Raw genomic sequence first — 15,250 nt, 5'->3', positions numbered from 1 at the left:
CTTGATACAAGAAATAACAAAGGGGACATATTCAGAGAAATCTGGTAAAACTTGAAAGAATTCTTTTGGAGAAAAGTGAGTAGAACTCAAACACAAGTATAATATGGTTAAAGGAAAATAACATTCAAAGATCTATGTATTCTGATCAGTTCAACGATCACTTTATGACTTGGTAAAGCTGAACATAGACCAGGTTGCTATTCTCTTGAAGGTCAAAGATTTTTTTTTGAGGAAGTAGTAATAATGATGCAAAAGAAAAAAAAAGAATACAAATGAACAAATGAAACATCTTTAAAAAGGAAAGAAAAGGACATAAGGTCATTTAGAAGTGGACAGCATTAATGCTATCTTTTAATTTAATATAAGCTGGGGGAGGAGTATATATCAGAGTTTCAAAGTTTCATACTCAATTCTCTTTTTTGTTCTTTAAATATGGCATTGTGCATTTTTGTCAAATTCATAATTTAAAAGAAGGCTACTTTGCGGAGGAAGGGTTTTATACATTATCTTTCTATTTTCTTCTGGAATTGGATTAGACAACCTCTGAGATTTTACGATTTCTTACTTCACATTCTTTTCTATTCTCTTTGTGATATTCTCTCCAAATTATTATAACTCTCTTCTCCCACACCCCAGGAAAATTGGTAACTACTTGCTTCCCATTTATCTCCATGATATTATAGGAAAACTCAGAATCTAGATGCTACACTTTTCCCATTCCCAGTGTTTCTTCCAATCAGTATAATAAGGTCAACTTTATATAGCACTTTTCCACTTACAAAGTGTTTTTCACAACAGCCTTATGCCCTAGGCAGTGCAAATATTATTAACTTCCCAAGTCTGTTACTCTCCATCAATGAAATGCAAGAGACAAATAACCTAAAATCACTAAACTCAATTGACAGTGTCAGTCTCTAACCCAAATATTATTTATAATATATCAATCATTCTCTCTTATTTCAATTTCTTTTAAAAACTTGCTTTCTAGGGGTGGCTAGGTGGCATAGTGAACAAAGTACCGGCCTTGGAGTCAGGAGTACCTGGGTTCAAAAGGAGTACCTGGGCTCAAATCCGGTCTCAGACACTTAGTAATTACCTAGCTGTGTGGCCTTGGGCAAGCCACTTAACCCCATTTGCCTTGCAAAAACCTTAAAAAAAAACTTGCTTTCTTTTAGGTAAAACTGATCATTTATAGGGTTAAAGAAATTATGAATGCTTAAACAAAATGCATGGTAATTCAAATACAGAGATTTTTTTTTAAAAAAAGATAAATAAGAAAGGATCTCTGTCTCTCTGGGGAACCAAGTGATAACACATGTATACAAATAATTATTCCACAAGACAAACTATGACATACATCTATGAAACTCTTTTTCTTAATGTTCTGAGGGATCATTTCCAGTTTGGCTTTTTTTTGGGGGGGGTAAGATTTTAACAAATTTAGGGATTCAAAAGAAGGCAAGGCTGGAAATAAATTTTCAAATATTAGGTAATGCCATAGTCAAGAAACAGAAAAAAAGCATGAAATGAGTTGAAAGACTTCTACTATATCTGTTAAAAATAAAATAACCAGCACGTTTGCTTTTTACTAGAGTTCCCCAAGGAAATCACTTGTTTTAAACAATGTTGGAAGATCACATTATGCCATCTATAGGTAGGGACAAGGAGATTGCTTGGCTACATTCTGCAAATCCTATTTCTTCACTAACAGTATATAGTATAGTCAATGGTGCATAAACAAACAGTACCATAATTGTATAAAAGACAGCATTCTTAAAATTTGTTTCAAAATTAAAACTGATTTTGTGAACCCTTCTAAAGATACTTAACTCATGCATATTTCATTAATCAGCATATGTCCTGATAAATGTTCAAAGTTCTATGCTATGTCATCTAATCTTTCTTAAGTAATTAGGCTCTTTTTGTTTTGCTCTCATTTCAGATCATTCTCTTCTTTTGCACTTCCTAAAGCAACTTAACAACTTAATTTTTATATATTATAACATGAAATAATTTCACCTTAATAAGAATTTTATAACACTCCCTTGAAGTACTTAGATATGTTCTTATTTCTGTCAGGGACATCACCATTCTTCCAGTCTCTCTCTGATGTGAAAACTCTATGTTACAACTGCTTTACCTCATATGTACAACCAGTTGTCAAATCTTGCCATTTCTATCTCTTCAATTCTCTCTTCTCCATTCCCCTAATCTCTTCACTTTAGATCTGGATCTCTCCACTTCTTACTAGTCTCCAAGCTATACCTTCTTAAAGCCATGTCCTGAGCTCAATTTCCAAATACATTATATTTAATTACTATTTTGTCTTCATATATTTTATCTATTGTGTGCAGGTTTTATCCCCCAATAAAATTCTTAGAGAACAATCATTTCATTCTTTGTTTTTGTCTAAATATAATCCCTAACAATGCCTGAAATATAGAAAAAAGTGCTTTCTAACTGAGAAACGTGATCATCTAGACATGGTGTTTACATATTATGTTGCTGAATAGATCAATTCTCAGAACAGAATTTGGACTTTAATAAGCATCATGATAAAAACAGATTTCCTTTATGTGAAACTAATAATTTTAAACACCTAAAAAAATCAAAGTGACTAAACTAAGAAGGGAATCTCAACTGGATAAAAAACCTCATATCAAGTATTCCTGATCAGATTCTGATTTCCAAGAGACATAGAAAATTAACACAAATATATAAAGACAGGAGACATTCTCTAATAGATAAGTCATAAAAACAGAACAGAAAAGCATTTCTATTTGTCACATACTGTGTTGGGAAAATATAGTTCCTGAATCCATAAAGTTCACATTCAAATTGGGTAAATGAAGACCTGCTTCTGCTGTATGGTACATAGAAAGGTCCAATGGTTCTTAGTGTTCTAATGCAAAGATCCAAAACTTCTCAGTGTGTATCAGCAAGACCAATGATAATGAAATAGTTCTTAGGACACAGTGCCAGATAAGACCTAAAGATCCTCCATAAGACCAGAAGGAATGGAGCTGGCAACTCCCCACCTCATCAAAGCAACATGAAAAGCCATATCTGCTATGTATCAAAGGGCCTGGATCCAAAAACCAATGGCAAGGGAAAATCATGACAGAATTTCATCAGTCTTGGGTTGGGTTGGGAGGAAAAGAGTACTGTACCATTTTGGAACCCTGTGCTTTCTGGTTAAAGGTTACAATCTACTAGTTTTCTAAAGAAAACTTTTAAATTGTAAAAGATTGTGCCAAATCTTTAAGAAAAATGTTAACCAAAAACAATTTTGAAGTTTCACCTCACATGCCTCAAATTGGCAAAGATGACAAAACACAGAATGAGTCAATGTTGGAAGGATAGATGGGCTACAGTAAGATAGGTATTCTAATATGCTATTGGTTGAGCTATGATTATCCCAGCCATTTATGAAATCTATTTAAAATTATGCTTTAAAACAGTGATTAAAATGTCCCCTCCCTTTAACACTGAGATTTCATTATTAAGATTTTTACCTTATAGGATTGTTCATAGAAAAGTTCAATATTTGTAAAAAAGATTTTATTTTTTTAAAGATTTTATTCATTTTGAGTTTACAATTTTCCCCCAATCTTACTTTCATTCCCCCCCCCAACAAAAAAGCAATTTGTCAATCTTTACATTTTTTCCATGTTGTACATAGATCCAAATTGAGTGTGATAAAAAAAAGATTTTAGCAGCAATTTTAATAGCAAAGATTTGGAAATTGATTACATGCCTGTCAATTAGGAAATAGTGAGAGATAGTGGGATACATAAGCACAATGGTAAATTACTGCTTCATAAGAAAAAATGAAAAGGAAGAAATAAGAGAATTGTATAAAGACTAAAACAAACCAACACATTAACACAGAAAAACACAATAAAATTAAAAGAACAAGGAAAACAACCAACACAATGATAATAATGTATATGAAACAATAAAATGAAACTAGATGCTACATAACATTAATGAAAACTTTATGTCCCTGAAAGCTGAGAAAAGGCATATTTTCTGAGATAATGAAACTATGGGTGTAGAATATCATCTATATTATCAAAATTTATTGATATTTTAGTTGGCTTTGCTAATGTTTAATTTTCTTAATTTTTTTTAAAATTTGTATTACAGAGAATGACTCACTGTATGGAAGAACTAATTAGAAATGAACACCATGTAAAAATAAGAAGCAGTGATAAAAAAGGATTCAATTTTTTTTTAAGAGTGAGGCAGAAATTCTTAGCCATTTGTTAACCAACCACATGACTGGTCCACTGCTTTTCTCTTCTCTATCTCTGGAAAATTTGAACCAGGCTAAGAAGGTAGGGATAGGTTCAGACCTGCATTATTAAATAGTATTTACAGGGATGAAATTATAGATGTGTATAAATATTGAGATACCAAAGGATGTAGGGTGATATTGGAACACTTATTTTTGCCTCCACACCTTTTGGTCTCTTGCCCGCTGATCTGAAATATCATACCTGATTATTAGACTTCAAGATCATTGACAAGCAAGAATATTTTTATGTGTTTCTTTATATTCCCAGTAATTAGTTTAATGCCTTGTTAACAGTAGGGACTTAATAAACACTAGCTGCCTGCTGCCTTCCCTTCCAACAGTCCTACCTGTACCCTCGTGTCTTAAGCACCTAGTCTAACTTCAGTAATAAAACTTTCCTAAATTATTCCAGACTTCACTGAGCAATCTAATGTACAATTTCCTATAGTGTTTGGAGTCACAAACCAATTTGCACTTTATGTCTTATATGGTTCTATAAATGATTTTTATTTCTGATTGATCCATAACTGCCTATGAGCAAATAGACTAACGAGAAATATGACTTTGACCATGCCACCAAGGAATAGGAGAATATATTTGCAGGTATATTAGATAATGGAAAGGAAAAAAATACACTCTTGACACAAGATTTTGCTACACAGTCCAGCAAAGGATCATGGAGGAAAGGATACTTTTAAGGAAAAAGGTCAAATTATAGTGAGTTTTCTTGTTATGTGGCCATAACACATAATGATCACTGATTAAGGTAGTTTTGTTGAAATTTTGTACCCACCTATTCTTGGTTCAATAAAGCCAAAGTTGTAATTTTGACTTCACCCATTCTGAAAAGTTCTTATTAAAAGTGGATAATATTTAGGTTCAGATACTATCTCAACAACCAAGTGTCTGATCATATCATCAGCTTTAATAAACCTTCCATCTCTTTCATGATTCTTGCCAAAGCAGTCCATCTGGTTTTTGAGCTAATTGGCTAGGGTTAGAAAACATATTTTAAATCCTGGATTGGAAGATCTTTGAAGTAAAGGCTTTAATCATTTGGTAATTAGAAGAGTTCTACTTTTTGAGTCCCCGTGAAAGCAGAAATGATAGCATTATCAAGAATAGTGGGTCAATTCCTGGGTTGAATGAGGTTGAGAAGCCACACAGATACCAGTTGGGGTTGCTGAGTACACAAACCTGGACTTCTAGCTACATCTACATCTATATAACTGGACTAGTCATTTAAACTGCTTCATTTCATTCTACATATATCCAGGACATAAATTTTAACATCCACTCAGGTCAATTCAGAAAGTAGTGTTTGAATTTGCAAAAAGAAATCAGAGATACTTATTTAAAAATGTTCCAAGACCCACAATTCCCCCCAGTTCCACTGAATTTTGGAACCAAGATTTGGGTCTGCGCGGGATCAATTTAGTTCCAATGCATTCTTTACTTTTCCATTTATAAATATTAATTTTGTGATTAGGTCCTTCTATATTGATTCACTTGCTTATGATGATTCCTATAATTTGTTATGATAGCAATCATCTCAAAAAATCTTCCGCAAACTTAAAAGTTAATTTATATAATCAAAATTGGTAAAAAAAAAAATGGTTGGGATTCGTCCCTCGATGAACACTAAGGCCACTTTAGTCTTTACAATTCTAGGGCACCACTGCAGATATTGTCAGACTCAGTTGATGTAGCAGTTAGTTTTGTTGGTTATATTTTTTCTCTTTCTCTTTTATTCTTTATTATGGGGATGACTCTTTGTGAAGGAATACATATAAACAGGAATAAAAAAGCAAGTTATGCATTTTTATATCTATGGCAACAAATGATTTACTGACTAACTGCATAGAAAACAGGGATAAATGTCAGAATAAAAACATTTTAAAAATTGAAAGAGACCTTAGCAGAGAACTAGTTGAATATTCAGGCTCTACTTAAGGCATCCCAATTAAGGGGACTTCACAACTCCATAAAGCATATCATTCTGCTTTTGGATAGCTTTTCCTGACTTCCACTTATACTCTCGGATCTGCTCTCTGGAACCTAGCTGGACAAGCATAATCCCTTCTCCATGTGAATGCCCTTCAAATATCTGAACACACCAAATCTATCATTAACCCTCCCCCCTCTTCCTTCAACTGTTTCTCATAGGACATAGTCTTAATCCCCTTTATCTTGGATGATAGACTTAATCAACAAATATCGATATCTATCCAAAACTGTGAAAGTCAGAGCTAAATACAATATTCCACATGTCATCCTCCCAGAGCAAAGTAGAGAAAGAGAATATTATCTGCATAAGAAGGTAAGCTTCTTGAGGGCAGGAACCAGTTTTGCTTATCCTTTGCAAACCTAAAGTTTAACATAATATCTACCATACAGAAAATCTTTAATAAATGTTTAATGTTTGATTGATCGAGTATTTCTAGAAGCCATTCTCTCAATATTATCTAACATTGCTTTCACTTATGGGGGAAAGAGAGAAGGAGGAAAAGGAGGAGTGCCATCATGTCACACTATTGACTAATATTGCTTTGGTAATTCACTAAAGCCCACAGATTTTTTAAAGACTGACTTTTTTATGACTTTACTTCTATTTCATTCTGTGAAGGGTTTTTGTTATTGTTGTTCATTTTGTTGTGCTTTTTTTTTAATTCTCAGTGTAGAACATAGAATATAGAAAGTAGAAAAAGCTTTAGATTTTTCAGTCAAAAGGCTCCAATAAAGTGACTTTCTCAATTACAACCTGTGTCACCTCAGGCCAAGTTCTGTAAAATAAAAGCAATGGAAGTCACAACCTCCAAGATACCTCCTAACATTAAATCTCCATACATGTGTATGTATTTATTTAATTGCATATATATATATATATATATATATATATATATATATATACTCTTTATGGTATTGTCCTCACCAGTAAAACCTTAGACTTTGGTGAGGGAAAGAGGACTTATAAATATGATTGAAATACAAGATAGTATAAAATAAATATAAGGAGCATAAATGGAGAATACTAAACAAAGAGGTCATTTATATCTATGGGTGATCAAGAGAGGAAGAAAATTGAATTTCCTCTTGTCCTTTAAGAATGGGTAGGATCGGGGTGGCTAGGTGGAAATGGAGCGGCTAGGTGGCTCAGTGGATAGAGCACCAGCCCTGGAGTCAGGTGTACCTGAGTTCAAATCTGGCCTCAGACACTTAATAATTACCTAGCTGTGTGACCTTGGGCAAACCACTTAACCCCACTGCCTTGCAAAAAAAAAAAAACCTAAAAAAATTTTAAAAAAACAGAATAGGTAGGATCACTAATACATTGTTGATGGAGCTGTGAACTCCTCCAACCTTTCTTTGGAATTATGCCCAAAGGGCAAGAAAAAGATGCATACTCTTTGATCCAGCAATATCACTACTAGGTCTATACCCTGAAGAGATCAAGAAAAGGGGTAAAAACATCACTTGTACAAAAATATTCATAGCAGCTCTGTTTGTGGTGGCAAAGAATTGGAAATTGAGCAAATGTTCATCAATTGGGGAATGGCTGAACAAATTGTGGTATATGTATGTTATGGAACACTATTATTCTATTAGAAATCAAGAGGGATGGGAATTCAGGGAAGCCTGAAAGGATTTGCATGAACTGATGCTGAGTGAGATAAGCAAAATCAGAAGAACATTGAACACCCTAACAGCAACATGGGGTTGATGATCAACCTTAAAGGACTTGTTCATTTCATCAGTGCAACAGTAAGGGACAATTTTAGGGTATCTGCGATGGAGAATGCCATCTGTATCTAAGGAAAGAATTGTGGAGTTTAAACAGAGACCAAAGACTATTACCTTTAATTTTAAAAAAAGGTATCACGTAATTTTGCTATCTCTTATATTTTATTTTTTCCTTAAGGATATGATTTCTCTCTCAACACATTCAATTTTGATCATCGTGTAGCATGGAAACAATGTAAAGACTTTCAGACTGCCTTCTGGGGGGGTGGGGGGAGGGAAGCAAGATTGGGGGGAAATTGTAAAAATTCGAAAAACAATAATAAGAAAAGAATGGGTAGGATGGGGCAGTTAGGTGGTGCAGTGGATAGAGCACCAGCCCTGGAGTCAGGAGGACCTGAGTTCAAATCCGACCTCAGACACTTAATTGCCAAATTTTTATGTGACCTTGGACATGTCACTTAACCCCATTGCCTTAAATAAATAAAAAAATTTTTAAAAGAATGGGAAGGATTCAAATAGATCCTATATATTAGATTACTCTCTGTCATGGGGAAAGGGAAGGAAAAGAGAGCAGGAAAAAAAGGTGAAACTCAAAACCTTATCAAAAAATGGTTTTTGAAAACTATCTTTACATGGTGTTGGAAAAATAAATAATTTTTTAAAAGAATGTGTAGAATTGGGGAGGGGGAGGAAAAGGAGGGTGGAAAAAATATGGAACTCAAAAGTTTGCAAAAGAATGAATGCTGAAGGGCAGCTAGGTGGTGCAGTGGATAGAGCACTGGCTGTGGAGTCAGGAGTCCCTGAATTCAAATCTGGCCTCAGACACTTAATAATTACATAGCTGTGTGGTCTTGGGCAAGCCACTTAACCCCATTACCTTGCAAAAAGAAAAAACCTATAAAGAATGAATGCTGAAAATTGTCTTTGCATATAATTGACAAAATAAAAAAAATAATAATGAATGAGTAGAATTTTCAAAGGTAGAAAATATAGTAGAGAAGAAAACAAGGCATCAGCAAGAAATGAAGTACAAAGAGCTTTTATGGGCCAATAAAGTGTGCCATTTTGACTTGCATATGAGACTATCACAAAAAAAGAAGAGATAAAATTAAAAAGGTGAGAACTTTGAATGCCAGGATAAGTACTAAGGACTCTATAAGAGTAGTTTGGCTACATTATGTAGAGATTGATCATTTGAGGGGCAGGAAGTAAGGAGATTAGTTAAGAGGCAATTAGGGATCATTGTTGCTGATAAAATAGCTTTTGTGAAAGTAAGAGGTAAATCATGATACTGTCTTTACATAGATTAAATAAGCTACATTGGTCTATAGCTATTGAAAACTTAGCATAACTGACATCATTAACAATAAAACTTTTCCACAAAATCCTCTATAAAAACCACAAGATAGTATCAAGGAAACTATAGGTTATCCAAGGTTATGTCCTCCATTGACACCAAAATCACCCTAGATGATGCCCTTCACCTCACTACTGTCATAGCCTCCTAATTGACTTCTGGAAGTCTTCTAACCCCTAATCCATCTTCCACACCTTTGGCAAATTGACATTCCTAAAGCATTTGCTGGTCAGACCATGATATTTATGTGTTCAATAAGCTTCAGAATGTCCGTTTATAAGACCTCTTCTGTTTGGCATTTAAAGACTTTCATGATCACCCTCTAGCCTCATTTTGCAGGTTAAATGCACATGACTCACATTGTTTGTGTGTTTGTGTGTGTGTGTGTGTGTGTGTGTGTGTGTGTGTGTGTGTGTGTGTGCTTCAACTAAGGGTCTTCTTATTTGTGGTTCTCCATTCACAACTCTCCATCTTTCCCAGATTTCATGTCTTTACAGAGGCTGTCTCTAAATACCTTAACCATTCTCTTTTGTCATGTCAGCCTCTTGGAATCAACAGCTTCCTTAGAGGTTGAGTGCATACCCTTTGATCTTTGAATTTTCTTTGCTTTTAGTTGACTTGAATTTTAAAAACAAAGTTGACACAAAATTTAGTACCCTTTGACCAAACTACATTATGATTTGTATAGGAAATATTCCATCATGAATACTTCAAGTACATCTCCTTCAAGAGCTCAAGATATTCCCTAAATTGCCTCCCTTCCACACCACATCCCCCCCAAATCCAATGGATGTTTTGTATATAATCTATAATTACTTGTCTATGAACATGTTATAATCTCCCTCTTCCAACAGAATATATTCTCCTTGGGGACAAACCCACTTTTACCACATTACCATTAGCATTTTGTCCACAGACTCCAAGTTCTATCAATTCCTTCTAAGCTGTGGGGGGAAGGTTGCAACTTCTCAGCCTCGGTTTCTTCTTCTGTAAAATGGAGTCAGTAATATTTGCAATCCCTACTTCATAGGCTTAATTGTGAACCTTTACAGAACTTAAAAAGTGAAACTCAACTATGAATTTTTACTATTCCATATTTTCATACTTTTCTCCCACTAACAAGTTCATTTACTTGAGGTTACTTTCAAAGACTCAAATGGATCCATGCTCTCAGTAGTCCAGAAGTTCCTTCCAATGAGGCAGATCATAGTGTGCTGGTCGTCTGTGTTTGCCAAATGTTTGCCACAGAGGCTGAACCCAATGTGCTGTAGATCTTCTTTGTGTTCTAGATACATAGAGGGTAGCAATAGAGCATTTTGGCTATGTATTAGTCATTCCTTGCTCTTGCCACATGAACAGCCATCTTCTTTTCCTGTCACATAATTTCATGATTATACACATTAGAAGCTACCTAGGACTATCCCATTGTCTCAAATATTCCATACTTCTCTGCCTCCAAACTTTTCTTTGTGCTTTTCCCTGGGCCTTTCAGAAAGTCTTCCCTACCTGCTTCCTGACTGTTATTTCCTATTCATTCTTTAAAACTCAAACAAAATACCATCTCCCCCATGCATATCAGATTCCCTCATTCTCTCTTCAAAATGCATATAATACTTTATTTAGCAATCCTGGGAATGTTCAGTATGAATTATTTTGCTTCTTAATTATTTGCATTACCATTTTTTCCCTATTGAACTTTTAAATTTCATGAGGGCAAGGATTTGATCTTATCTAAACTGAATTTTCTTCTGTGTCTGGCATTAGATTTCAGATACAGGAGGCATCATATATATATACTTATTTCCACACAGGCTTTCTCTCTCACTAAAATGTAAGCATCCTGAAGGCAGGGATAGTTTTTTGTCTTTTTCATTGCATTCCATACAGTAAGTTTTTAAATAAATAGTAAGTATTTTATTGATTATAATAAAAACTACCACATCCTTAGATCTGGATTCAATCAATGAACCAGTACTTCTTTGAAGTATTTATGGAATATTTCCTATACAAATCATAATGTAGTTTGCTCAAAGGATACTAAACTTTGTGTCAACTTTGTTTTTAAAATTCTAGTCCACTAAAAGCAATTTACTTACTTATAGTTAAAGTTCAAAATCTCTATTTGTCTGAATAACATCCCTAAGTCCCCTCCACCCTCTTTCAACTTAATCAGCATTAATATGCAACAATTTATACTCATTTCCCTGACAAAAGCATCACTAATAATAACGTGAGACTTTTTTCTATTTACAAGTAAATGGTCTCTTTAAATTTAATCTTTTGCACCAATCTGAATGCTATATGTATATGCATATACATATGTATTGTAAAATTTCCTTTATATGGCCCCTGCTTAATGAGACTTTATAATGATATAATTTGTTTATACCTGAATCTGAACCTTGCTGGATATTTAAATTTCTAAAAATTGATTATCTCCTCATTCTACTTCATTGTTAATGCCTCAGACTAAAATATCACTAAAGTACAGACACACACCTCTAAAAATGAACTTCAAAGGGAAAAGAGATTCTGATCTCAGATAACCACTTATATCGTGTACTGGGAGAAATTTGTTGCTGAACATTAACAATTAATGACAACAGAAAGAGTCTAGGAATTCACCTAAGACCCTCTCTGATTGCTGTTAAGGATTAGAGGGCTTGAGGATGGACAGGAGATGAAGGAAGGAATAACATAATGGGTTTCAATATTATTTTAATTAGAGAGGTAAGAAAATAGTTTGCTTTCTTCACAAATATAGATTTAATCTGGATAAATATGAAAAAAATTGAAATGATGCACAGAATAATTTCAGATTTTCCTTGAAAAGAACAAAAAAGTCACAGTTTCTCACTTCAAACTTTACTTGCCAAACCTTAAGTTTCATATTGTTACTGAATAAAATGAAAAGATTTGATCATACTAGTAAGAACTAGAAGAATTCCATAATCTACCTATAAAAACTATCAAGGGAAGAAATACCTAATAACTATGAGGTGGTACAAGCAATAAATATTATAAATTTGCCTCTTTAATAGCATTTTTGATCAAGATTACTCAGTTTCAAAAATGATGCTCACTAGTTCTCTGTATCTCTGTATTTTAAAGGTTATCACTGCTTCAACTCATTCCTGTTTATAAACAAATTATATCATCATATGAAGTCACACTGAGCAGGAGCCAATTACAGGAAATTTTATATAATGAAAACTCAGAAATAGTTATAGAGAAGAATATACCACACCACCTCAAAAGTAACTGGAGTGGAGGTAGGAGATATGGAACACTCTTCCAACTTAAAGTCATAGATCAAGTTTTGTGTTGCTCTAATTTCAAGTTCTCAATACAGATCCTAGAACATTAATAAGTGTTTAATAAATGTTTATTATTATTATTATTATTATTTAAAATTTCATCTATAGTGGTTCAAAAATCATTTCAAATATCCATTAAATGCACAGTGTAGACACTGAAAGTCATTAAAAGGGGAAAAAAAATCATTGGATTATTTAACTATCATCAGCATAACCATTTAATGTTAGCCAACTCATTAAATCTGACAAGTCTCTGGAGGAAGTAGAAAAATACAAACAGGCATAGACACCCACATAAATAAGTTTAAAGAGTCATTCAATTTACCCCCTAGCTATGTTTTAGTTTAAATAAATCCTTGAATACCACAAGCCAAGGCTGTACACTTCAAATTTAAGATCCATGTTACACTGTTTGCAAGTCTAAGTGGGAACATTTGTAGTAGTAGTAGTAGATTTATAGCCTACCTTCACGACCCACTTTTTAAACATTATGAAATAGCCCATTTTCTTATCCAATTTTTGCCCTAAATGTATTTCTCTGGAAGTACATGAAGGTCAAATAACTGCTTATTGGAATTTTCTTAAAATTAAATGAACTTCCTTTAAGAAAAAAAAGGACTTCATGCTTCCAAGTACTCTGTGGGTACTGTTCAATAAAACAGTGTGGGCAGAAAGTGCTTAAGTGGGGGGGTGGAAATCAATTCTGACCTTGTAAGTACAGTACTATAATTAGGAATAGTAATAGCAGCAAATGTAAAGTACACTATTAAAATGACTTATTTTTAAATACAAATCCATTTCTTTCCTCCTAAGACCTGGACAACAGGGATCTCAAAAACTGACTTCAAGGGCAACATCCGAGTGAAACTGTACCAGTTTCAGGATCATATTACACAACATCTAGGGAGTTCATCGTTTTCTTACATTTCCTTTCTCGTCAAAGACCTTATCTTCAAATAGAAATTCCAATCCAATGTAAAAGAAAAAAAATATCTCTACAGAAAAAAGTTTAAATGCTCATAAAGAAAAAATTCTACATGAAAATAAAACTTAATTAGAGAATATGAATAATTGCATTTCAAAGTCTTCAATGGCAAGAAACAGCCCGATATCTGTAAAACACATTATTTCCCTGTATACAATATTGCTTTCATGTAAGTGAAGGCCAAACTACAGTAATTAAAGGTAATTAACTGGGCCTTCACTAGACAGTGTAACCTAACAAGCTGGGAGCTGTCGAGCACAGCAATAAGGCAAACCAAAGGGATTATTTGCACGCCATAAATAACTACTTTATTCCTGCAGCTCAATACACTCGGACCCTTTTTGAAGACAAGTCGGACTTTTTTTTCCCTACAGATAACAGACTTGTTTTGATGATTTGTCCCTTTCCGCAAATCCCAGAAGCAGAGGAGGGAGTTTCTAGTCCTGAATCGGGTTCTGCTTCTGATTTCCTTTTAAGTCGCCCACGCCAAGAAGCAAAATTAAGGGGGGCAGGGACCCAAACCACGGCCATTTCGCTCTAGAAAATTAGTAGGGAAAAGTTTTTTTTGGTTTATTTTTTTTAAATCCCCACTACCTTAGAGCAGGAAAGTCGGGGCGGTCCGGGATCCCCGGGACTTCCTGAGGACGCGAGGCAGGACGGCACCCCGATCCCGGCGGCCGATGGTGCCCCAAGCTCTCGGGCGGTCCTGGTGCCCCTTGTCACTGCCCCCCTTCCTCCTCCTCCTCCTCCTCCTGGCGGCTCCCCTCTCCCCCGCCGCTGGCCGCCGCGTGCGGCGCTGTCAGAAGCCGGACTGCGGCCGGGCCACTCACCTGGGCGCCGGGCAGCACCTGAGCGAGGGTCCGGGAGAGAGCCAGCGGGCTGCGGGGCGGGCAGGCGATGCAACCCCGGAAGAGCCGCGCCCCCCGCGCCCGGCTCCGGTGCCCAGGTGTCTCCTCCTCCCTGCGCTGCCTCCGCCCTCCTGCCGCTGCTGCCACCCTCCGCAGCCTCAGCCCGGGCTTCTGCCAGCCCGGCGCCGCGGGGGAGGGAAGCCGTCGGAGCCCCGGCTCCCCCGCGGGGGCGGCCCCGGCTCCGCCGCATGCTTGAGCGGCTGACTCAGGGCCCGCTCCGCGTTCCGGACCCCGCAGCCCCGCTCCGCGTTCCGGACCCCGCAGCCCCGCTCCGCGTTCCGGACCCCGCAGCCCCGCGCGGCTTCCCCTGGCCCAGCTCACCTGCAGCGCAGCCCGACCTCCCACGTCGCACCTGGCCCGGCCGGCCCGAGGCGCGCTGGACAGCACGCCCGGGGGGCGCTCCCCGCAAGGGCAGGGGGAGCCAAGTACCCCAGAGAATGGGGGGTACACGATCCTCCCTGTTCGGGACCGGAAAGGACCAGCTTGTCCAATTCATTTGTTTCTTTTGTTTTATTTTTCTCTTTTTTTTAAAAAAATCAAAAGATCATTTGGACATCTTAAAATCTATCCTTTATCTCGCCCCCTCTCTGGAAGGAAGGAAGGAAAGGAGAGAAGAAAAAAAAGAGGGGGAAGGAAGAAAGA

General features: G+C 36.2%; 1 protein-coding gene across 4 annotated transcripts in view; it reads right to left on the bottom strand.

The window, feature by feature from the left end:
• ARAP2 (ArfGAP with RhoGAP domain, ankyrin repeat and PH domain 2) overlaps nt 1-14,617 on the bottom strand; it is a 271,115-nt gene extending 256,498 nt beyond the window's left edge. For 2 of the 4 annotated variants that reach the window (XM_074229652.1, XM_074229649.1), the window contains exon 1: nt 14,295-14,423. The gene's annotated coding sequence lies outside the window, so the exon portion shown is untranslated. The other 2 variants (XM_074229650.1, XM_074229651.1) reach the window with 2 other exon arrangements.
• Between the last annotated feature and the right edge of the window lie 633 nt (nt 14,618-15,250).

Source organism: Macrotis lagotis, chromosome 3, assembly GCF_037893015.1.
Source record: "Macrotis lagotis isolate mMagLag1 chromosome 3, bilby.v1.9.chrom.fasta, whole genome shotgun sequence".
In the NCBI taxonomy this organism is placed as follows: domain Eukaryota; kingdom Metazoa; phylum Chordata; class Mammalia; order Peramelemorphia; family Peramelidae; genus Macrotis; species Macrotis lagotis.
Note: the sequence above shows the minus strand (reverse complement) of the source record. Positions and strands in the feature narration are given on the sequence as shown.